Source organism: Panulirus ornatus, chromosome 26, assembly GCF_036320965.1.
Source record: "Panulirus ornatus isolate Po-2019 chromosome 26, ASM3632096v1, whole genome shotgun sequence".
NCBI lineage: Eukaryota > Metazoa > Arthropoda > Malacostraca > Decapoda > Palinuridae > Panulirus > Panulirus ornatus.
In genome coordinates this window covers 2,251,108-2,276,613 of record NC_092249.1, presented here as the reverse complement: position 1 = coordinate 2,276,613, position 25,506 = coordinate 2,251,108, and the positions used below count along the sequence as shown (strand labels likewise).

The window sequence follows — 25,506 nt, the reverse complement described above, 5'->3', positions numbered from 1 at the left end:
CAGCACCAGGAGAGGCATGAAGAACAATGGTGTTCACAGCGCTAGGAGAGGCATGAAGAACAATGATGTTCACAGCGCTAGGAGAGGCATGAAGAAGTGACATGCTTTAGCCACTTATAAAAACGAGTGTGTACTGGTATACGAAGGGAACTTGTGGGGAAATGGATGTTGTGTGAGTGGAGAGGATTGTGTGATGGTGAAGGTGGTTCTAGAAGAGTATGTGATGGTGAAGATGGAGAAGAGACTATGATGGTGAATAAGGAGAAGAGTATGTGATGGTGAAGATGCAGATGATGAAAGAGGAGGAGTATGTGATGATGAAGGTGGAGAAGAGTATGTGATGGTGAAGTTGGAGATGATGAAAGTGGAGGAGTATGTGATGATGAAGATGGAGAAGAGTATGTGATGGAGAAGAGGCTGTGATGGTGAAGATGGAGATTATGTGATGGTGAAGAAGGAGAATAGTATGTGATGGTGATGATGGAGAAGAGTCTGTGATGGTGAAGAAGGAGATTATGTGATGGTGAAGATGGAGAAGAGTCTGTGATGGTGAAGATGGAGAAGAGTCTGTGATGGTGAAGAAGGAGAAGAGTATGTGATGGTGAAGAAGGAGATTATGTGATGGTGAAGACGGAGAAGATTATCTGATGGTGAAGAAGATTATGTGATGGAGAAGAGTATGTGATGGTGAAGAAGGAGAAGAGACTGTGTTGGTGAAGGTGGTGGTTAAGTGGTGGGGATGGTAGTGGTCCGGGTGGCAAGCGTGGGAGATAATGGAGGGCGTGGTGGAACAAGGCATCATGCAAAGAAAAAAAGAAAAAAGAGGGAGACTGAAGGGATGGTGGGGGGAGGGGAGGGGGTGCCTCTGTAGACATCTGGCCTTCTCCACCAGCATCACCATCACTACCATCACCACCACCATCACCACCACCACAATCACCATCACCATTAATCAATGACTTGGTCTCTCTCTCTCTCTCTCTCTCTCTCTCTCTCTCTCTCTCTCTCTCTCTCTCTCTCTCTCTCTCTCTCTCTCTCTCTCGTCCTTCCGTACCTCGTGACCCTCCCCCCGATCTTTGAGGCCCCCCACCATCCCCTCCCCCCCCTTTCCCTCTCTTCTCCGTGAAGGAGTTTCTCCTTATCTTCACACGCCACCACGTCGTCTTCTCCCCTCCCCTCCCCACCTCCCCCCAGATTTCCCTCAGGTCACCCACAACTCGTCTCTCCCCCCTCGTGAAGCCTCACCGTCATGGCGGAGGGGGGTTTCCTTCTCCACCAGCAGAATTCCCGTTGGTCGTTCCGCTTGTCATAATGAAGATGATGATCCAGACGTCCCTTGTATAGGAGGGCCTTGCCTCTATCTGTTTGATGTCTTGATTAGGGTTGTTGGATGGAGTTCTTGTCCTCCAGCAGATAACCTGGTCATAGACCATCAGGTCTTGTGTTATCTGTCCTTCCCATGTACTGTCCTCCAGCAGATAACCTGGTCATAGACCATCAGGTCTTGTGTTATCTGTCCTTCCCATGTACTGTCCTCCAACAGATAACCTGGTCATAGACCATCAGGTCTTGTGTTATCTGTCCTTCCCATGTACTGTCCTCCAGCAGATAACCTCGTCATAGACCATCAGGTCTTGTGTTATCTGTCCTTCCCATGTACTGTCCTCCAGCAGATAACCTGGTCATAGACCATCAGGTCTTGTGTTATCTGTCCTTCCCATGTACTGTCCTCCAGCAGATAACCTGGTCATAGACCATCAGGTCTTGTGTTATCTGTCCTTCGCATGTACTGTCCTCCAGCAGATAACCTCGTCATAGACCATCAGGTCTTGTGTTATCTGTCCTTCCCATGTACTGTCCTCCAGCAGATAACCTGGTCATAGACCATCAGGTCTTGTGTTATCTGTCCTTCCCATGTACTGTCCTCCAGCAGATAACCTAGTCATAGACCATCAGGTCTTCTGTTATCTGTCCTTCCCATGTACTGTCCTCCAGCAGATAACCTCGTCATAGACCATCAGGTCTTGTGTTATCTGTCCTTCCCATGTACTGTCCTCCAGCAGATAACCTCGTCATAGACCATCAGGTCTTGTGTTATCTGTCCTTCCCATGTACTGTCCTCCAGCAGATAACCTCGTCATAGACCATCAGGTCTTGTGTTATCTGTCCTTCCCATGTACTGTCCTCCAGTAGATAACCTGGTCATAGACCATCAGGTCTTGTGTTATCTGTCCTTCCCATGTACTGTCCTCCAGCAGATAACCTGGCCACAGACCATCAGGTAACATGAGATGGTTTTTGGTAGGTAGCATTACCACTGAAGGAATTACGTTGTATGTGGAAGATTTCGATGTTTTTTGAATCAGACGAGTTCGTGGACGTGGCAGCCAAAGAAAAAAGAGTTCGTTTATGGTGGCTCTCGTCACGCAAGAGTTCGTGAGTAGAGTCTGTCCGCATTCGTGGGTGCGTATATGAGCACAGCAGTCATCCGGACGTGTGTAGAGTGCGTTCGAATAGTTGACACACCCCTCCCTTCCCTTCCTCTCATAGCTTGATTGGTTTAGCTTTTACTTGAAACGCAGCTGACCCAGGATCTGTCCTGGTAGAAGACACCTCGTCTGGCCCCTCTCTTCGCCAGGTATACTTTCGTCCTCGAACTCCCAGAGCAGCAGCTGCTGCTGCTCTCTCTCTCTCTCTCTCTCTCTCTCTCTCTCTCTCTCTCTCTCTCTCTCTCTCTCTCTCTCTCTCTCTCTCCGTCGCCTCTACTCCCAAAGTTGCTGTACTTAACGTTACGTCCTCCTACGACGCGCCTCGTAGCAATATGGTCGTTTGAGTGGGGTCGTGAACACTCATACACTGATGGATTACGAAACCAATAACTCTCATTGGTTATTCAGGTCAGTTGTAGTGTTGTGATGACTGTTATTATAAACGGCTACAACAAAAGTATTGAGCCAATGAATACATACTTTATCCAGTTTTTGCTACATCTAATTACACTTAATTGCCCTTGATCACTATTTATCGGTTATTAAGGCTGATATATTATTACGATAAGTATGACTGAAAGAAAGATAACGAAAATATTAGACAAATGAAGACATAACTAATTTAGTTTTTGCAGGAATTATATACAGTAATTTGATGACTTAATTTTGGTAGGAGTTTTAGTGTTAGTTACTGATATTTAATCATTAAAATAAAATGATAATTATGATTCTGTGTTGTCTATAATAAGTAGATGAAGAGATGAATTCATATACAAAATTGGGTTATAACCCCATATTTTGTGGATGATTAAGGAAGATGACTAATTTTCCCCTTGTTAGGGTAATTGTATATTACTGTGTTGAATCCTCCCCCCTCGATGTGTTTGTTACACAACACGTAGGCCAGTTTGTTAGCAAATACATTGCTGCTCCTGATTGATTCGCTGGTGTGTTTGCCCTAGGAGGACCAGAGGGTTGGAGTATTGTGTGCTAATTCGTCCTAGAAATGAATTTAGGGCCGCACATGACTTAGTGTGTGTGCGTGTATATATATATGACTCACACACATATGACATGTGTTTATGAAACTCATGGCATATGTGTCGTGGGTGTGTGTGTGTGGGGGGGGGGGGTTAATTACAGGTATATATCTTGCCTACTCATGACATCTGTATATCTGCAGACGCGTCTTGAAGTGACTTGACTGTTTCAGTGGTGTGTTCTCCCCAGTAAAGTTTTTGATAAGGATAGTGTGAGGTAGAATCCTACAGCGTGTGCAGAATGGTGTGTGTAAGACAGTGTATGCACGAGGCTGTGGCACCACCAGACGGAGGTCGTGTGGCCATTGGATACACTGGCAGTGTGATAACCAAGTGTTAAATAAGTTAACATGGGGGGATTTGGATAGGGGGGATGGAGTAGAGTGTGTCTACCGTCTACCATGACGACCCCCGACCTCCTCCTCCATCCCCCCGCAGGGAAGACCAGAAATACACTTCCTATTTTTTTTTTTACACACACGGTCGTAAATACTGTAGCTTGATTGGTGTTTACCGTCTCCCCTCTTCTTAACCCCTCTACTCCTCTCCCCTCCCCCACCCCTCTCCCATCATGGGGGCTCTGACGTAGATCTTGTAGCTGTCAGAGTCGACGGGTGTAGTCTTGAGTTATCCCCCCATCCCCTCTCCCCTCAAGGCTACAAGGCCTGGGTGGGGAATGGGGGTCGGTGGGAGTGGGTGTAGCTAAGGGGAGATGGTTTAGATAGGGGGAGAGAGATGTAGCTTGGGAAAGATGAAGATGGTGGGGTGGGGAAAATAGGCAAAGTGGATGTGTAAGAGGGGAAATATCTTTAGATTTAACGTAGTAGGTAAAGGAGGAAATCAGTGTAGCTAGGGGGAAAGTGGGGAGATTTGGCTAGGGGGAGATACAGTGTGGGGAAAGATGTACCTAAGGGGAAGAGGTGGGGATATGCAAAGCAGGGTCGTCATTTACCACGTGCATCCATTTTAAAGTTCTGGTAATTAACTGCAAGTTTTAATTAGCGCCTAATCATGAATACCATTTCTCTTTTTCGTATGATATTGTATGAGAGGCGCCTGTTGTAGCGTGTCCCATAACCACTGCCAACAACTTTTTTCCCCCCACGTTCCTGTTTTCTTTTTTTTTTCTTTCTTAAAGTCCATGTGTGAACATGTGTTCCGGGTTGGCGGCTTTAAGGGATTACAGGGATTTTGCTTTTTTCCTGGTGTATTACCTGAGTCTGTAATGTATTTCCTGTTTTTGTATCGTTTTTTTTTGGGTGTGTAAACGTTTTTAAAAAAACTCTTGTATATCGATTTTACGAAGACTCGTCTTTATCGTCTTTTCCATTTAAAGTAATTGTTTTAGATTATTTTCGTAGATTACTTAATTACATTAGGATTTTTTTGGATTATTTTTTTTCTCCACGTAGGAAGTTTACCTACTTATTTCTGAGTGGGATTTTTTTTTTTAATTTTAGGAGTTATTTACCCCCGACGTGGGCGCATATTGCATGAGTTTTACGGAGGGATGGGGGAATGCTGAGTGCTGCTTGGGATAAAAGATGTAAATTCCGTGATTATGCGTAATCGTGGTCGCTGGCGACGCGGAAGAATGATTACATTAACTAGAGATTACATTACGTTGTGATTATATTAGTACTCTGTTATCAGGGAATTTCATGGTTATGGAGTGAGATGTGATTACATCTCAGGGTGATTATATTACTTAATGCATTATCTTGTGATTACTTTAAATGGTATTTACTGTGTTTTGATTCGTTAGAAGTGACTGTTAACACTTACATGATCTGTAAGCATGTTGATTGGTTGTTATAATAACCGCATATTGGTTGTAGTGTTGTTTGTGACTGTTTCCTCTTCCTACAACCTTTCCAGTTCCTTGATGTAGCACAACATAACATTTCCATTTCGCATTCCTTTTGACGCCATAACGTAATCTCTTCACATATTCCTTTTAAATCATAATATTATCTCTTAATTCCTTCAGCATTGTAGAATTATCTCTCGCTGTCTTGTGGAATTGTGGGATTATCTCTTTCATTCCTCTATCATTGTGGATTAACTTTCATAATTCCTTTAAACATCGTAGAATTGTCTGCATCATTCCATTTCTTTGTTACTTCAGTATATGTCGACTAAGGTTTACAAGTATGTTGTATGTAAAGTACTTGTAAGTGGATGACGGATAAGGTTGTAAGTGGGTAAGCGTGTTGTATGTAGAGTGTTGTAGCGGGTTGGCGTTGCTGACCGTGACGCATTCACAGGCCGTCCAGTGTGGAGCGCATAGGTTCGAATCCTGGTTGCGGCAGTCGGCCCACAGTCAACCCAGCTGTTCATCCACCCTTAGGGGTTGGTCGATAATGGGACGGCCTTGTTTAGGGCCTCAGCTGTCCCGTTCCGTCTCAGCTAACATGAAAAACAAATTAAAGAAAAAAAAAAGACACACAAACACGGATGTTTATAGAAAACGTAAACACGAAGACAGTAGCGTCATGATCTGTGTCCCCCCCCCCCCCCGCGCGCTAGTGCGTTGACCACATCAATTATTCCAACAGTTAACATTTCCACCCCCTCTCCTCCCCCACCCCTCCCCACACACCATGCGTCATGGTAACCATGGAAACGCTGTCATTACAACCCCCCCTCCTTCCTCCCTCCCCCTCCCCCCCCCCGGTCTTTTGGGGAGGCCGGAACCCACCATCCGGTGTCTCAATAGACCCTGTGATTACCCCCCCTCTCCCCTCCCCTCCCCCCTCCTTTAACTACTGCTACTACTACTACCCCCCCTTCCCCTTCCCCCCCCCTTCACGTCTCCATAAACCCTTTAGGATTTACCCCACTGCCAAACCCGCCCCCCCCCTCTCCTCCCCCCTCCTCTCCCCCTCCCACTCATCCCTCTGCCTCCCCCACCCCCCCAAAAAAATATATATATATATATAATTTGTAGATGCCAGTGATGTAGTGTTCATACCTGTTATTTTCCTATCCTCCCTGATTTCGTAATTAGATATTTTTCCCCCTTTACCCAACATATTTTCTTTCCCCAACACATTGCTTGTACTTTTTTTTTTTTTTTTTTTGTACGAAGGAAATGGGAAATTACTCCTCGTGTATGTCTTGTTACTTGACGGATGTACATTTCGCATCAGAAGTTGTAAATATGTGGGTGGGTTGTGCATTTGTGAACAGTCGTATGATTGTTGTACGTTTGTGGTGGATTGTACATTAGTGAACACTCTCATGGCATTTGTACACGTGGGGGTTGTACATGAGTGAACTCTCTCATAACATATGTACACGTGATGGTTGTACATTAGTATTCTCATGATAGATGTACACATGTGGTGGGTTGTACATCAGTAAGGAACCTCATGACAGTTGTGCACTTGTGGTGGGTTATGCGTCAGTGAACAGCGACACGATATGAACACCTGGAAGTGAGATATGTACATTGTGGTCATATATACGTACTACCTCATGTACATTGTGGTCATATATACGTACTACCTCATATACATTGTGGTCATATATACATACTACCTCATGTACATTGTGGTCATATGTACATACTACCTCATGTACATTGTTATCATATATATGTACTGCCTCATGTACGTTGTGGTCATATATACGTACTACCTCATGTACATTGTGGTCATATATAAGTACTGCCTCATGTACATTGTGGTCATAGATATACATAATGCCTCATGTACATTGTGGTCATAGATATACATAATGCCTCATGTACATTGTGGTCATAGATATACATAATGCCTCATGTACATTGTGGTCATAGATATACATAATGCCTCATGTACATTGTGGTCATAGATATACATAATGCCTCATGTACATTGTGGTCATAGATATACATAATGCCTCATGTACATTGTGGTCATAGATATACATAATGCCTCATGTACATTGTGGTCATAGATATACATAATGCCTCATGTACATTGTGGTCATAGATATACTTAATTCCTCATGTACATTGTGGTCATATGTACGTACTGCCTCAGAACTCATTGTGAGGTGAATGGCCTCAGAAACATTAGCCCGTTACAGAGAGACCTCGTCACGCCTGCAGTAACACTTGTCATGCCGACTGTCATCATAAAATGCCGCGGGCCATGAAGACCCCGGCGGGTTGCCCGCTGCTGCAAGCTCCGGACCCTCGTCGTAATCGTCATAAACTGCCCGGGTGGGGGGGGGGGGGGGGTGAGTCAGGTGCGGTTGTCTGCTGGTAGTTGTTGAGACTTGTCACGTGGGGTTGCCTGGTGTCCCCACACCGCCTTCGGGATTTTGGAGGAGAGAGAAGAGCCGTGGTGGGTAGACTGCTGACGAGATGGGTCGAGAACACGAGGAAGATGGACGGTGTATAACCTGTCTGGTGATGGGGGGATGACATGGGCCAGGCTGGTGGTGGCTTGTCCTCTTCTGAAGGAAAATGTGTGCCAGGTCATCATCTTCCATGTTCGGGTGACCACGCGCGCGTGCGCGCGTCCTCCGGCTAACAACGTCATTTTCACATTAATGTCCGCGTTTTTTTTTTTCTCATTGAATTCCGTCGTCAACTATTACGTATCCTTGACATTCAGCCGGACTCACTGTGAGTCAAGGAGAGCGGCTGTGATGAACTTCACATTGTACAAAGTTTATATATTTATTTATATATACTAATCTCCAACAGCCAGTATCGAACCCGGGTCCCCTGCTTAGGAGGCGGGAGGACCCGGGTTCGAGCCTGGCTGTTGGAGATTAGTGTGTCATATGGTGAGAGTGATGAAGAAAAACAGTAAGGGAGGAAAGATGGAGTTGTTGTGGGGCGACGCATGATAGGGGTATGCAAACACTTACCATCATGGTTACGTTTCACCACGTTGTAGTCTTGCGTCCGTCACGCAGCCTCAAAATCTCTCATTGCCAATGTCTTGCTTGTTTTTAAGACCCTTGAGAGCGACCGTGTGAGTCGTGAGGGAGAGGGTCACCTATTCCCTTTGGGGCACGACGGTACCATCTTTAGGGTAGTGGTGCTCAAGGGTCGTACCGTCGTGCTCAAGGGTCGTACCGTCGTGTTCAATGGTCGTACCGTTGTGCTCAAGGGTCGCACCGTCGTGTTCAAGGGTCGTACCATCGTGCTCAAGGGTCGTACCGTCGTGTTCAAGGGTCGTACCATCGTGCTCAAGGGTCGTACCGTCGTGTTCAAGGGTCGTACCGTCGTGTTCAAGGGTCGCACCGTTGTGCTCAAGGGTCGCACCGTCGTGTTCAAGGGTCGTACCATCGTGCTCAATGGTCGTACCATCGTGCTCAAGAGTCGTACTGTCGTTCTTGGAGATTCCACCATCTTAAACGGACAGGTTAGGTTAGGTTATGCATGAATTAAAGAAATTAGTGAGATCATACGAGTTCGTTTGTTGGGTATGGATTGTAATTGCGTCCGACGGAGTTCTTTAACGTTGTATAATCCTATCATGTACCATAATGGAGGACCAGTGGGGAGATAAATTATCATGTATAATTATCATGTATAATTTGTGGTCCAGAGCAGGAGGGGCGATTACCTCCCATAATGATAGTTTAGTGAGGATGAGGATGGATTATTATAATGCATAGTTGACTGTGTCGACATTGTTCTGGCTCTGTAGGGAGGATGAGATCTTAAGGAGTCACTCATGTCTCCTATGTTTCCACTTCTCATGTCTGCACGTCTGCTGTGGGTCCCCTCATGTTTTCCCCGTTTCCTCTCTCATGTCTACAGAGGGTCTGCCGTTGAACTCCTCATGTTTTCATATGTGTCGACCCTCATTTGAGGAGGGACCGCTGTTGTGTTCTTGTGCGCCCCCCCCCCCCCCCCCCCCGCTTCACACCTCATGACTGGTCTGTAGTGTGAGGGCTCAGTGAGGGGCAGGAGTTTAGGAGTTGGTGTGTGTGTGTGTGTGTCTCGCGGGAGCTAGGGACTGTGAATTGGAGAGAGAGAGAGAGAGAGAGAGAGAGAGAGAGAGAGAGAGAGAGAGAGAGAGAGAGAGAGAGAGAGAGAGGGTCGTATAGAGAGCTTGTCGTACGTCAAGTTGCGTGCAGACGTTGCGCTTAGCGAGTCGTAAGGATCTTTCCGTGTGTCGTTTGAGAACCGTGTTTGATGAGGCAAGTTGGATTCCCTGGAGGTGTGTGTGTGTGTGTGTGTGTGTGTGTGTGTGTGTGTGTGTGTGTGTGTGTGTGGCGTAGTGTGGAGACGGGATCGACCCTGACACAAGTTTCTTCATTACTGTATAGACTCAGACCTCCCATCTCATTCAGTCCTCCTCTTTCTATGTCTCTCTCTCTCTCTCTCTCTCTCTCTCTCTCTCTCTCTCTCTCTCTCTCTCTCTCTCTCTCTCTCTCTCTCTCTCTCACCTCCGTAGGGCCACCTCTCACCCTTGTCTGACTCTCCCAGGGTCCACACACACACACACACACATCACCTTGTCGCACCCGCTCTCACAGTCATTAGGTTAGGTTCCCTCCACCTGTCACCTGTCACCTTCTTTCTTGATGACCGCGCCCCCTCCTCTCACACCAAGTGCCCTCCACTTCTCCACGACCAGCCTTCTATGTCCCTCCATCTCTCGCTGTTTCCCTTCAGTCCCTCCATCCTAGGCTACTTCACTCCCGGGAGGGAAAAAAAATCCTCTCCCTTTTTTTATTGTTACCCATGGCCAAGTATTTCCTTTTTCTTAAGTTTCCTTACCCTGTACTCTCTCTCTCTCTCTCTCTCTCTCTCTCTCTCTCTCTCTCTCTCTCTCTCTCTCTCTCTCTCTCTCTCTCTCTCTCTCTCTATCTATCTATCTATCTATCTATCTATCTATTTGTCTATCTCCCAGACCTGATACTCACTCCCATGCCCACACCCCCATGCACTCCACGACCTCCAGGCTCACGCTACGTCACCATGGGGTCGTCTCATAACCTTTGACCCCTGAGGGCCCGACCGTCTGTGTACCTTCCCCGTCTCCCACAGGCGAACGGTAGAAAATGTCTCTTGATCTCCAATTGTTCTTGAGAGCTGTAAGAATACCAGGCTGTGGACGCGAGGGAACCTTGCAAGCAGTAGTCGACTTCATGATGATCGAGTGGTTTGTGATCATGTCAAGAGTCTGTCATCCGGGGGCGAACAGTCTGGTCGAAGAACGCCTCACCCCGGAGGAGTTCATCCTTTCCCTGCTGCTGGAAGTAGCGCAGCTTCCCCCCCGGAGAGCTGCAGGATCTCCTAGCTTTGGGGTGGATGTGGAGATTGTGAATAGAATGCGGTTTTGAGAGAGAGAGAGAGAGAGAGAGAGAGAGAGAGAGAGAGAGAGAGAGAGAGAGAGAGAGGTGTTTGTTTGTGTTGTATTGTCATCTTCTCTTCTGTTATGATCATTACAGCCTCCTGTATTTCCCTGATTGTGGTTCGGGCCTTCAGTACCCATTCTCCGTTTTCCTGTCTCCAGGTTCTCAATTTCCCATTTTTCTCCACCTCTTGATTACTCTCCCCTTCTTGTATTTTCCCCTCTCTCCTCTCATGCCCTCTTTTCACTCGCCTCCTCCAGTTCCTCTCCGTCAGTGTTTCCCCTCTCCACCAAACCCTCGCAATTTCCCCTTAGCTCTTCCGCTCCCTTTACAGCCTGAGATCTTGCATTCCGTTTTCTGTATGTCCCATTTTCGTTCCGTTGTCCCCCTCTCACGTTCTCATACCGTTTTCTTCGTCAGTCCCATCTCGTTTTCTCATTCCCCTCCGTTCTCGTTACTCAGACTTTTGCTACAGTAAAAAGACAAAAAAACCCTCTCTGAACTCTTACACTATCATTAGGGCTGGAGGGGAAATTGCTTACACGGGGAAAAAAAAGGGAAAAAATGCTAACAAGGTACTGGCATCTGGTGAGGTTTGTTGATATTGGTGTTAGTTTGTATGTAGTGTTCTCACGCACAGCTTGCCAAGGAGACAGTCTTCGGTGGGGGTGGGTCTGTGGCATTGCCCATTTCCATTCGTGGCAATTGTAGTAAGTGGGTTCTTTATTAAGGAAGTAGTGCCACACGCATCGCTGTTTCTCGAAAGTATATAATCTGGATTTAATGATGTTCTTGAGAGTGTATAAAGGTGACAGGACAGAGAGTTTTAAGAAAATTGTAATGATAATGATAACAATAATAGTAATAATAATGATAATAATAATAATAATGATGATAATAATAATGATAATAATAATAATAAAAATAATAATAATAATGATAATAATGATGATAATAATAATGATGATGATAATGTATAATAATGACAATGATAATAATAATGAACGGTTCATTGAATTCAGTTTTAAGTAATTTTAAGTGGTTGACTAGAATTTGAGGATCTAAGGTCAATGTTAGGTTAGATAGTTAGTGCTGTTTCTTCATAACCTATGAAGGTAAATAACATTAGCAATGACACTGTTAATAATAGAGAGGACTAGATTTAATGACAGCTTCTAGAATGAAAATACTATTAATAATGATAATGATAATAATCAAATAAGAATAGATTTAATGATAACATTTTAGAATGAAATTACAATTAATAATGATTATGATATTAAATAGGAATAGATTGAATGATAACTTCTATAATGCTGCTTCCACATTTCTATACATTTTTCTATACATGTTTCTATACATCTTTCTAGTTCTTGAGTTGCACAGTTGTTTTGTGGACTCTACTGTGCCGTGTGAGGGTGTATCTTCCCCTGTACCACACACACACACACACACACACACACACACACACACACACACACACGCCTCGTTACAGGGAAGGATGTAAACTACAGAATGTTGACAGAATTGGATGACCTTGATGACGTAAGGTGGGTGGTTACTAGCGGGTCACCGATGACTGTGAGGTTCGTTCCGGACGGAGTTGCTTTCTTGGATGGTTGGGTTGTTTCGGGCTTTGAGTGAGTGCCATTACCCACCTGGGTCGGTTGAATCTGTCAGTGTCATGTATCGAACGGGGGTAGAAGGAAATTATCGCGAATGCCATTTTTTTTTTTTTTTCAGGTGTTTAAAGTCTCTTCTGTATGGTCGTGCGTGGTCTTCACTGCATAATATCGCTCTTGGGAGGGGGTAATGGCTCATATATCGTCCTTGGCAGAGGGTAGTGGCACGTATATCGCTCTTGGCAGAGGGTAATGGCACGTATATCGCTCTTGGGAGGGGGTAATGGCTCATATATCGTCCTTGGCAGAGGGTAGTGGCACGTATATCGCTCTTGGGAGGGGGTAATGGCTCATATATCGTCCTTGGCAGAGGGTAGTGGCACGGTATATCGCTCTTGAGAGGGGGTAATGGCAGGTATATCGTCCTTGGGAGAGGGTAATGGCTCATATATCGCTCTTGGGAGTGTGTAATGGCTCATATATCGTCCTTAGGAGGAGATGATGGCTCATATATCGCTCTTGGGAGTGTGTAATGGCTCATATATCGTCCTTAGGAGGAGATGATGGCTCATATATCGCTCTTGGGAGTGTGTAATGGCTCATATATCGTCCTTAGGAGGAGATGATGGCTCATATATCGCCCTTGGGAGGGGGTAATGGCTAACATATCGCTGTTAAGTGGGATTACAGAGCCTGAACAGTGTTCTGAGAATACCAAACTTGATTGTGTTTAAAGTAAACACCGATGCGAGAGTGTGTGTGACGTCATCCCTGATATCATCTTGCATATTCCTTGGTATTATATTCCTCCATTACAATGGGTCTCTGTCCCTCCCCTTATCTTCCTCCATTGCGCTTAGCCATCCTGTGTTCCTCCTGTGAGTAGAATCCTGCTGGTATCTTCTTCATGGTAGTTTCTTCCTCCTCCAGCGAAAGCATCTTTCTCCCCTCCACAGTGCGGAACCTGCTCCCATCTTCTTTAAGGGGGTCATCCTCCTGCTGGGGTTGGAGATCCGTTTTCCATTTCGCCTGGTCTGGCTCATCCGCTCTCCTTCCCTCCCGCGGAAGACGTCACCCCACACACGTTTTCCTTCTGACTCCCAATTATAAATTTCTTCTCAAGTTGTCTGGACCAATTTTTTGAGGGGTAGTGGGTGGGTGGGTTTAGTGGGCGCTGTAGCCGTCTGTTTTATTGTTTAGTTTCAGGATTGGATATTTTCTCTCTCTCTCCCTCTCTCCCTCTCTCTTTCTCTCCTTTTAAAGTCTCGTGATCCCATATTGATTTGTCGTCTCTTGCGAATTTGAAGGCTTTTGTGGTGGTGGGTTGGTTGGCGGAGGCTGTTTGAAGGTAAGGTAACAACAACACTTTTGAGTCAAAACACTTTTGAGTTTACAACACTTTTGAGTTAACAACACTTTTGAGTTAACAACACTTTTGAGTTAGCAACGCTTTTGAGTTAACAACACTTTTGAGTTAACAACACTTTTGAGTTAACAACACTTTCGAGTTAACAACACTTTTGAGTTAACAACACTTTTGAGTTAACAACACTTTTGAGTTAACAACACTTTTGAGTTAACAACACTTTTGAGTTAACAACACTTTTGAGTTAACAACACTTTTGAGTTAACAACACTTTTGAGTTAACAACACTCTTGAGTTAACAACACTTTTGAGTTAACAACACTTTTGAGTTAACAACACTTTTGAGTTAACAACACTTTAGAGTTAACAACACTTTAGAGTTAACAACACTTTTGAGTTAACAACACTTTTGAGTTAACAACACTTTTGAGTTAACAACACTTTTGAGTTAACAACACTTTTGAGTTAGCAACACTTTTGAGTTAACAACACTTTTGAGTTAACAACACTTTTGAGTTAACAACACTTTTGAGTTAACAACACTTTTGAGTTAACAACACTTTTGAGTTAACAACACTTTTGAGTTAGTTACAACAACGGAGAGTGTCTTACCAGGTGTGGCACCTTGTTATTAGTCTTGTGAGAACCCATATTGTCGGATCAGTGGGCACCCTCAGGCACTCTGGAAAGAGAGAGAGAGAGAGAGAATGGGTGATTATGTTGAGTCCTGTGATTGGTAGGTGTGTGTGGGTGGCTGGAAGCTGAAATCAGGTAACTTTATAAAGGGAGGTTCCTCAAATCAGGTGACTTTATAAAGGGAGGTTCCTAAAATCAGTGAATTTATGAAGGGAGACTCCTAAAAATCAGGGAGATTATGGAAGCAAAACTCGTAAAATAAGGGACATTATGAAAGCTGACTGTTGAAATTAGGGAATTATGCAAGCAAACTCCTTAAAATCAGGGACGTTTCGAAAGCAGACACCTTAGAATCAGGGACATGATCCAGACACATTTTGAAAGCACACTTTAAAAATTGAGGACATAATTAAAGCAGACCTTCTAAAATCAGGGACATTTTGAAAGCACATTCCTTCACATTAAGACCAGCTAGTTTCTCTAGGCTACCATAGAACAGCATGGCAAGTGTTTCAATCATTTACACCAGTTTGAAATTAATAACATAATCGATCAACAGAAACACTCAAACAGTTTGATTAATAATGCTGGCACCTTAGTTATTTTTATATCTTTTTATTGGTTGTGTGTTAAACATAAGCCAGGTTGATATGATGTATGTAAATTTGTCTTTGTACAGTTCAGGGGAGAAGAGAGTTCTGTATCTCTTTGGGCAACCATTTCTAGACTCCTTCAAGTAAATGGTTAAAAAACCTCTTTTTTTTTTTTTTTAGAAAAAAACTGCTGGCATTATCAGTGTCCTAGTTTAGTTTTGTGAAGGTTTATATAAGACACGATTTATGTCGAAGGTTTTACGTCGAGGGTTTCCCCAGTCGTGTCAAGATAACAGAGATATAACATCATTTCCTCCGGTTTTTGCAGATTTCATGTATCACGACGGGAGACTAGATTTTTTTTTTGCAAGATTTGGTGGATATGTGTGTGTGTGTGTGTGTGTGTGTGTGTGTGTGTGTGTGTGTGTGTGTGTGTGTGTCAGGTTTGTGTACTTGAACAATATGCCTCAGACGCGAGAGAATGTCAACGTATGGCTCACGTGTTTCTTGAATACAAAGGAATATACTTTCTTTTATCTGCTGTGTCATATATATATATATATATATATATATATATATATATATATATATATATATATATATATATATATATATATATGACTCTTTCTCTTTGCAGTATATATCGACTATAGCTGGTGATCTATTAGGGACGTCTTGTGGAAAATGGGTTCTAAGATATTCCTGTAGTTTTGCGTGTTTTGTCATGTGGTAAATGGATATGCTTCTTGGGAGAATGTCAAGCTCCCACAGTGGGGGAGAATGTCATGCTCCCACAGTGGGGGAGAATGTCATGCTCCCACAGTGGGGGAGGATCACCCCAGGTTGGGGTGATGGGGTGGGTGATGTCGGCTGCCAGAGCGCTCGCGACCCGCGTCTCGTTCTGTAATTACCATGTTCCGTATTTCTGGTGGATGGTTATCATTGGCGTGGCGTGGTGTGGTGGGGGAGAGAGGGGCGCGGTGTCTGGCTTCCGTGTACGGAGAGAGAGAGAGAGAGAGAGAGAGAGAGAGAGAGAGAGAGAGAGAGAGAGAGAGAGACCTACCCCAGTGTCAATGCTTGGTAGTCTGGCCTCAAAGCTAACGAGGAAAGATGCGATCTCCTTAAAGAAAAGAAAAAAAAAGAGAGTATGAGAGAAGGATTAGCTAGGCAGAGAGAGAGAGAGAGAGAGAGAGAGAGAGAGAGAGAGAGAGAGAGAGAGAGAGAGAGAGCTTGCAGCGTTAGACCACTGAGCAGACGTCTACACACTGTGGCTTGTGTTAGGGTGTATTTTTCTGTTGTGGCGTGTTGCATCTCGCGATCTGTTGTATTAGTCTCCTGGTTATAGCTTTATTTCCGTCAACAGGTTGTATTGTGTGTCTGGCTTTAGCTGTATGGATTTGTGTGTGTGTGTGTGTGTGTGTGTGTGTGTCTGTGTGTGTGTGTGTCACGTTGTTTGTGGCTTATCGGGTTGTTATAACCAGGAAGTGTCATTACACACACACACAGAGACACATACTCACACAACATACAGAGTTGTATGAATTATTTGTTTAGGTAATAAATGAAGTTCAAGAGTGCATAACTTCCTCCTTGTTCAAGAGATGGGACCCCACGCGTGTACAACTGTAGTGTTCAAATAGTGGATCACAACACGCTTTTGAATAGATACGCCCCTGAGAATGTATCCAACTAACTCCCAGTATTGTAGAAATATTCGATTACAAGTTGGTAATTAACAACCTCTCTCTCTCTCTCTCTCTCTCTCTCTCTCTCTCTCTCTCTCTCTCTCTCTCTCTCTCTCTCTCTCTCTCTCTCTGTCTATAATAGGGTGGTTAGAGGAGAGGAAGGGACAGATAAGGCTAGGGAAGGGATAGTTTGAAAAGGAAAGAGAAGATTGAAATGTGTACACACAGGTTTATTGTGTAATGAACAGGTTTTTTTTTTTTTTGATGTTTTGGGATGAATTTCTGGAAGTATGGGTTTGGGGTGACTTATATGTATACACTCCCCGGCAAACTGGGAGTGTGTATGTTGTACATGTGTGTTGTATGTTATGGTTGTATTTGAGGGAGACTGGCTGAGTTAGGCTATACTGTTGTCCAGTGTCTACAGAGGATGGATTGCTTGCAGCCTCCATGAGTGCGTGTGAGTGAGGGGGGGCTAGTGTCTCTCTCTCTCTCTCTCTCTCTCTCTCTCTCTCTCTCTCTCTCTCTCTCTCTCTCTCTCTCTCTCTCTCTCTCGCTCCTCCCTCTTTTTCTCCTTTCGCTCCCGCCGGCTGGTCTTTGTGTGACAGATTGCTGGGGGGGAAGGGGGGGTTGGGGGGGAGAGAGGACCTTTCATAACGCGAATACACATTTTTCCGTTCCTCAGAAATGGAATATTCGCGACGTAACGCATCGACGGATGCGGTGGATGATCACTTTAATGGATGCCTCGTGTGTGTGTGTGTGTGTGTGTGTGTGTGTGTGTGTGTGTGTGTGTGTGTGTGTGTACTGATTGCTTGCCCTGGACGCGAAGGCAACACCGGTGTTTGAATGTCTGTTTGTCGTGCGACGGAAGGTGTTAAGTGTTCTATGTGTTGCGGGGGTGTCCTGTGAGAAACAGGCTTGGCTTTGGTTAGTTTGTTGGGGAGGGGAGGAGGGAGAACTGGTCTAACCGTTGGCAAGGGTAAGGTTACAACGGGAGATGGGTGGAGGATTGGTCATATGGCTAGGACGGAGTTAATGATGGGAGATCAGGGGCCTCGGGTTGTGTCCGATGTTGTGAGTGTGTGTTGAGGAAGGTGGATAGGGCTGGGACGATGTTGAGGATAAGAGAGAGAGAGAGAGAGAGAGAGAGAGAGAGAGAGAGAGAGAGAGAGAGAGAGGAAGCGGCTAGGGTGATGGAGATTGGAGAGTAGCACGGTCGTCAGGGGACGATGGACTGGGAATGAGCCTTAAAGGGACTAGTTTTGAGGCAAGAGTCTAAGAGGAAAATGGGACTGAACCTACGATAGTCCCGGGTTTAGGAGGCCCTGAAAAGAAGGTGGTGGGAGGGCTATTGTAGCCACCTTGCCCTCCCCTGGGAGTTGAGGGGGCAAGAGCCTGGTACCGTTTTACGACGACGGTGTTCAGGGGGAATCGTTGCTACCGTAAAAGATCGTAAGTCGGGGAATAACTGTATATAGTCGTAGTCTGGTACACTTCCAGCCAGCGTTCCCAAGTTTCCAGGGAATATTGATTCTCTCGGTTTTTAAGGGGAAAATTAGGTGCTTCGGGGGCGGATATTCTCTGTGGACGTGAGTGAAAAGGAAATTTTAAAGCTCGAGTGAGTACCTAAGGCATTTTTTTTTTTTAAATCTTCTGGGAAAAAATTTATAATTACGTAGCAGTTTTTTTTCAGTCTCCATCGTAAAATTACTTTCTTATAAATATTTTAAAGATGATGTGTCTCTTTTCATGTAGTTCGCATTTAACGACAGTATGGTTTACTGTAGGTGTTGGTTTGGTGGCAATGTATAGCGTCATGAACGAAGAATAATGTTGAAGTTGTTGATATAAAAAGACTTGAGTTTGAATGTTGAAGTTTTTAATATGAAAAAGTTATGTTTGAAATGACTGTGAAAACTTTGGTAAAGGTTTAGGAGACTTTGCCGCCAGTGTTATGAGAAAGTGGTGCATGGATATAGTGGTGGTCCTGACCTGTGGCTGGTGAGATGTGGTTTGAGAAGAGAGGTTAGTCTGGACCAACTGGGGAGAGGAGAAGGCATCCCGGACTTTTGTGGGTGCTGGGGAGCTAGCCTGTAGCTAGAGAGAGGGGGATATTTGCATGGACCTGGGGAGGTTAAGAGGCTAATTTGGACCGAGGGTATAACAGGGCCCTGGAGAAACCAGGGGGAGTTGGGTGAATCGGAAGGAGGGGAACTGGGGTGAGCGAAGACTGGGAGGAAGTGAAGAGTTGTGAGAGGTGATGTGGAAGGGGTGGCAAGTTGTGAGAGATGTGATGTGGAAAGGGGAGGTGGTTAAAGGGATGGAAGACCTAGGCAAGAAATGGGAACTCAGTGGAATGCGGACGTGAATTAGGGTTAAGAAGTGATAATGAACAGGTGGAGGCGATGGAGGATAGAATAGCTATGATAAATGATGAAAAAGAAGGGAATATGATAAGCCAAAAGAGATATGAACAGACGACCCACTGAACAGCAATTGCATCTTGCAGACTTTGACCTGCAGAGAGCTGGAATGATACGTGATCGAGTAAGCATTCTTGATGTGGTAGAGGAAGGGGAGGTTGACAAGGGCTTGAGGTGAGGAGGGAAGAGGGGGGGTTTGTGATCGAATCCCATTGGTTGGGTATCCCCATAGGAGGCCTACACGACAAGGGCGGTCGCGTAGAGAATGGGATGAAGTTGGCGTGGGAGGGGAAGGTGATGTAGATGGAAGAATACCTAGAAGGAGAAGAGTAAGGAAGGAGGGGGAGGGGACCATGAAGAAGGAACGTTATCAGAGGAGACACACTCTGAAGGAAGACCTTAAGGAAGGAGAGGAGAGTCCATAAGGAAGGAGTATTATAAAGAAGGAAGACCTGCACAAAGGAAATCCATAAGGAAAGTATATGTACACTACATGGAAGGAAGACCACAAGGAAGGAATATTATTATAAGGATGGAGGACCACCTGGGAGATCATACCCCTTGGAGAAACATGTTCGAGGGACGTTCAAGAGTGGTAGATGGAAGACTGTGTTACTTCCAGTGGACACTGTGGTCTCTAAAACTTACCCAGTGGTGAAGTTAAATGGTTTTGAGGGGGGAGGGCTTAGGACCTTTGGCTGTGTGGAGAGTGTTGGAAGGGGGGGGGGGGGGGCGAAAGTTGGCGTCGATAAAGGCTACGAAGCGGCAACGTGGAATGGGCAAGAGAGAAGAGTCAGCCAAAGAGAGAGAGAGAGAGAGAGAGAGAGATTTAAGATTACCTCTGGCTCGGATTATTTGATGTTTAATCTTGTGTTTCTCACTGGTGTAATTACATTTGTGTGGTTACCCATCCGATAATTACTGGTGTAATTACTTTTGTGTGTGATTACATTTGTGTGGTTAACCATCACTTATTTACTGGTGTAATTACTTGTGTGTGTGTGTGTGATAATTATTAGTTTCGTACTGGTATAATTACTTTCGTCTGGCCATTATTGTTTCTTATGATTACTTTTAGTAATTATCACTTCCCATTCTGGGTCTTGTGTCTTTCAGCAGTTTTATTTTTTTTTTTTTTGTAGTGAAATGTCACTTCTTGCCCCTCGTGAAATTTAACTTCCGTTAATTATGGATTGGTGTACGCTCTCGTAACATGAGAACATTCAGCGTGTGTTTTGCATTGAAATCAAGTCACTCTTATTTTCCCAAGTTCCTTTGTGGTGCTTCTCTATGACCTTGTCCTGAACCAGGTGAACCATTGTAATCCCAATCTGTTGCTCACACAGTCTTCAGAACATATCTCGTCTCAGACTTGTACTGAGTGAGGTTTACCATTATAGGTCATTGGCTGTTATCATTCCCATCATATTGCTGTTACGGGTTGTAGCATGTTGTGATCGGGGAGGGGAGGGAGGGAGGGGGGATTGTTGTGGTAGTGATATTATACTGTATTGGGGGAGTGTCTCCTGTAACTCCCTTTGGCCTGGGGGAAGTAAGGGAGTGGGGAGAGGAGGTATTGATTTGACTGAGAGAGAGAGAGAGAGAGAGAGAGAGAGAGAGAGAGAGAGAGGATGAGTGTGTGTGAAAGAGAGAGAAAGAGAGGATGAAAGGGTGTGTGTAAGAGAGACAGAGAGAGTATGCTTTTGTTTATGTATTAGAGAGAGATAGTGTTCGTGTGTAAGTAAATATGTCAGTAGATATGTAAGTAAATATATAAGTAGATATGGAAGTAAGTAAATATGTAAGTAGATATGGAAGTAAATGTGTAAGTAGATATGTAAATATTTAGGTAGATATGTAAGTAGATATGGAAGTAAATATTTAGGTAGATATGTAAGTAGATATGTAAGTAAATATGTAGGTAGATATGTAAGTAAATAAGTAATATCATGAAGCAGAAGGCCATTCATCTTCCCCCTTAATACCCCGTCACTCACACAGTTGGGTCTCCATAACACGAACACGACCGTTCCATATGACACCCTGGAGGATCTCGTACGCGGTCGCATATCTATATATATAACTCGTGTCGTACGCCTGGCAGTGGTATCGGGGAGAGAGAGGAGGTGTAGGCCGTCTGGCAGGCGCGCGACACGGGGGCTGACAGACGCTGCCAGAAACAAACCCCGCCTGGCCGCTGGGTTGACACTCTCGTACAGTTCCGGTGGAAGGAGGGGTTTTGTGGGTGATTTCAACCCCTTCCCTCCTTCGTTTGTGCTATATTGGACCCATTGTCTTTATGGTGGAGTAATTAAACGCTCATAAATCTCTCTCTCTCTCTCTCTCTCTCTCTCTCTCTCTCTCTCTCTCTCTCTCTCTCTCTCTCTCTCTCTCTCTCTCTCTCTCTCGTGAGAGAACTGGGACTGCATAAGTTTAGCGGTGGCTGGATCCTCAAAGTTCTGGGAGAAGTGAAAGTTATATGGTCAAGTTTGGAGAGAGAAATCGTTCAATCTTCAGCTGGTTTATTTGGCATCAAGTTAAGTTTGACCTCAACTTAGGACGAAAGTTAGGAAAACTTAGCGAACTTATTTTTCTTAATCATTTTTTTTTTCCACGTTGTGTTCTGGAACGTACGAACGTCTGTGATTGAGAATGCTTGAACAGTCGTGCATGAATGGGCACATGATGCGCGCGCTTGTGGTCATACACCTGCGCACACGCATGAATACTTGAATGCATGTAGTGTAGATAGCATATATATAGAGATTTGAAATGTATGGTAGTAGAGAATGTTCAAAGGGTGGGGGGGGCCCCTCACGAGTGTAAAACTCCCTCGCCATGCAGTATGAATAGGTAATTACACACACACACACACACACACACACACACACACACACACACACACACACACGGGAGTGTAAAACTCCCTCCCTTTACAGTACGAATTGGTAGTGACGTACTTTGTTCGCTATCACAGAAATACGCAGGAACACGTATACGTAAGTGAATCGCAGATCTGCGCTCGTATGAGAGAGAGAGAGAGAGAGAGAGAGAGAGAGAGAGAGAGAGAGAGAGAGAGAGGAGACTCGTTCATCGATCAAAGCAATATATGGTCAAATATATATATTATATATATATATATATATATATATATATATATATATATATATATATATATATATATATATATATATATATATATATATTTTTATACTTTGTCGCTGTCTCCCGCGTTTGCGAGGTAGCGCAAGGAAACAGACGAAAGAAATGGCCCAACCCCCCCCCCCCCCATACACATGTATATACATACGTCCACACACGCAAATATACATACCTACACAGCTTTCCATGGTTTACCCCAGACGCTTCACATGCCTTGATTCAATCCACTGACAGCACGTCAACCCCGGTATACCACATCGCTCCAATTCACTCTATTCCTTGCCCTCCTTTCACCCTCCTGCATGTTCAGGCCCCGATCACACAAAATCTTTTTCACTCCATCTTTCCACCTCCAATTTGGTCTCCCTCTTCTCCTCGTTCCCTCCACCTCCGACACATATATCCTCTTGGTCAATCTTTCCTCACTCATCCTCTCCATGTGCCCAAACCATTTCAAAACACCCTCTTCTGCTCTCTCAACCACGCTCTTTTTATTTCCACACATCTCTCTTACCCTTACTTTAGTTACTCGATCAAACCACCTCACACCACACATTGTCCTCAAACATCTCATTTCCAGCACATCCACCCTCCTGCGCACAACTCTGTCCATATATATATACATTGGCACAAGTAATAGTAACATATTGCTTTAGTGGAAAGGCCACGTCTCCCCACATCTGACAATCGTGGTGTGAGTGGTGGACTCTTGGTATAAAGTGGTGAAGTCTTATTGCAGTGCTAGGATAGAGGTGGTCCCTCCTAGATCCTGGAGGGTCTTATTGCAGTGCCCAATATTCGACCTCGGGAGTATTCTGCAGAGGTCGTATTACAGTGAAATAGGTTCGTTCTTTGACATTTTGAAAAGTTTCTTTGCAGTGGCAAAGGTTTGACCTAGATATTTCGCGAAGTCTTATTGCAGTGGTGAAAGGATAGACGCGAGTATTTTGCTAAGTCTTATTGCGGAATACTTGAAGACTTTTCGCTCTGGATGGATCGCCAGAAGTTTGAATTTCCATAGGAATTTCAAGATTAAATTCCTACGTTGTGTACTTTTAGTCGAAGTGGTCCCGGGAGAAAGAAAGAAAGATCCACCAAATGGATACGTATTATTTTGATGAGTTTGCTTGATTGGCGTGAATGCCTAATATAATGGTTTGCATGGCCTTTGGAACGTGGTGGAGTGGCCAAATGGCGAAGTTGTTTTCTGAATTTACTTTTACGTTGTAGAAGTTTGACCGATTACGTTGATTCTGTCAACGCTGACTGACGTCACGAGATGTATTTTTTTTTTTTTGGAAGCGACTCGAGAGAGTTATTCTCTCTCTCTCTCTCTCTCTCTCTCTCTCTCTCTCTCTCTCTCTCTCTCTCTCTCTCTCTCTCTCTCCCTCTTCTTTTTACCTACCTTCCTATATTGGTCAGGTCTTTGAACACCCTCGTAGACATGGCTTTGTATATATATATATATATATATATATATATATATATATATATATATATATATATATATATGTGTGTGTGTGTGTGTGTGTGTGTGTGTACGTATAGCAGTTAGTGGAAACTGGACAAATAAGTTCATCTCGGGTCAGTTGAGGTCACACTTGGCCATTTTATAGGAAACCTCAGCTACCCATCACTGGAGTGTGGTGCCGGCTCGGGGAAGCTGAGGCATTGGGTATCGAAGGATTTCCAGGCCATTCCAGGATTTCTTCCCTTATGAAAGCATTCGTTGTGTGTCGTGCGAAGCTGCAGCTTGTAACGTGATCATCACAACGCACTTCGTTTGTGACTCATTGTAAGCGTATCCCTCAGGGCGTATTGACTTCAGACTCAGCAAAGCTTAGGGTTCTGTAAAGCTTTGTTTCCAGAGTGGGCGAAATGACGGACGTCAGATGCAACAAAGCTTATTTTTCTCAAGCTTATTCCCCCAAAGGACAGTGTCCACTGGTGAAATTGACGTTCTTGTACGAAGGTTATCAAACTGCTATTTATATTCTAAGACTCTCTTCCCCCCCACCCCACCTCAACCCCCCGCCCCACCCCACCCCAACCCCCCCCCCCCTTTCTGAAATGCCGACAATATGTTTCTATATAAACCACGGGAGCAGCAGAGAACCAGCGTACGTGTTCTGACTACCCCGCTTATAGTGTCTCCACAGACCTCTCTCTCTCTCTCTCTCTCTCTCTCTCTCTCTCTCTCTCTCTCTCTCTCTCTCTCTCTCTCTCTCTCTGTTGTCTCAAGGAATTTCATGTATTTTTCTCTTTTTTTTTTATATAATCATATGAAGGCATGGGTTCTATTGTGAATTGTGTCCACAGCCAATGTTTAACATACAAACACAGATCTGGACAATCATTCTCACACACACACACACACACACACACACACACACCCTGGCCTTCGCACATCCAATATCAAAGACTTTTTCCTCTGTTACAATTTGTTGTCAGGTCTGTGTTTGTGAACGCCTGGATCTTGGGAAATGTGCGACCACGAACAGTCCAGTCGAACTTTCAGACACCTACATATGCAGTCATTTCTACAAATGACACACCTGTTACGTACACAACCACATATTCCAGCAGGAGAAGGGGAACCGTCCAACATTCAGACACCTACATATGCAGTCATTTCTACACATGTACACACCTGTTACGTACACAACCACATATTCCAGCAGGAGAAGGGGGAGCGTCCAACATTCAGACACCTACATATGCAGTCACTTCTACACATGTACGTACACACCTGTTACGTACGCAACCACATATTCCAGCAGGAGAAGGGGGGAGCGTCCATCATTCAGACACCTACATATGCAGTCGTTTCTACACATGTACACACCTGTTACGTACACAACCACATATACCAGCAGGAGAAGGGGGAGCGTCCAGCAGCAGCCCCCCCCTTTCCTTACACCGCTCACACATACCACAATAGGCTTCACTGGTTCCAGAAAACCCCCTGGAAGCCATAGTGTAGCCGGCCTGACCTCATTCCCAAACTCCTCTCCGACCCGGTGTGGGGTCACGTCGCCTCCATGTCATATCTTCGCTACTAAGATACACTGATTGACAGAACACTTGAGTCCCCCCTCCACCACCACCACCCAACCTCACCCGTGTCATTAAAGTCATTTAGAAAATGTATTTAGAGACGATTATTTTTAATCCTA

At 44.6% G+C, this 25,506-nt stretch overlaps 1 protein-coding gene and 1 long non-coding RNA gene across 7 annotated transcripts in view; one reads left to right on the top strand and one right to left on the bottom strand.

The window, feature by feature from the left end:
* The window catches only part of LOC139757455 (multiple PDZ domain protein-like), a 963,136-nt gene that overhangs the window by 417,542 nt on the left and 520,088 nt on the right, over nt 1-25,506 (top strand). The gene's annotated exons all lie outside the window — the stretch shown is intronic.
* Nucleotides 1-25,506, bottom strand: part of LOC139757395 (uncharacterized) — a 136,187-nt gene that overhangs the window by 63,597 nt on the left and 47,084 nt on the right. For all 6 annotated transcript variants that reach the window (XR_011714612.1, XR_011714615.1, XR_011714613.1 and 3 more), the window contains exon 3: nt 14,441-14,510. This is a non-coding gene — a long non-coding RNA (uncharacterized lncRNA). The remainder of the gene's footprint in view (nt 1-14,440; nt 14,511-25,506) is intronic.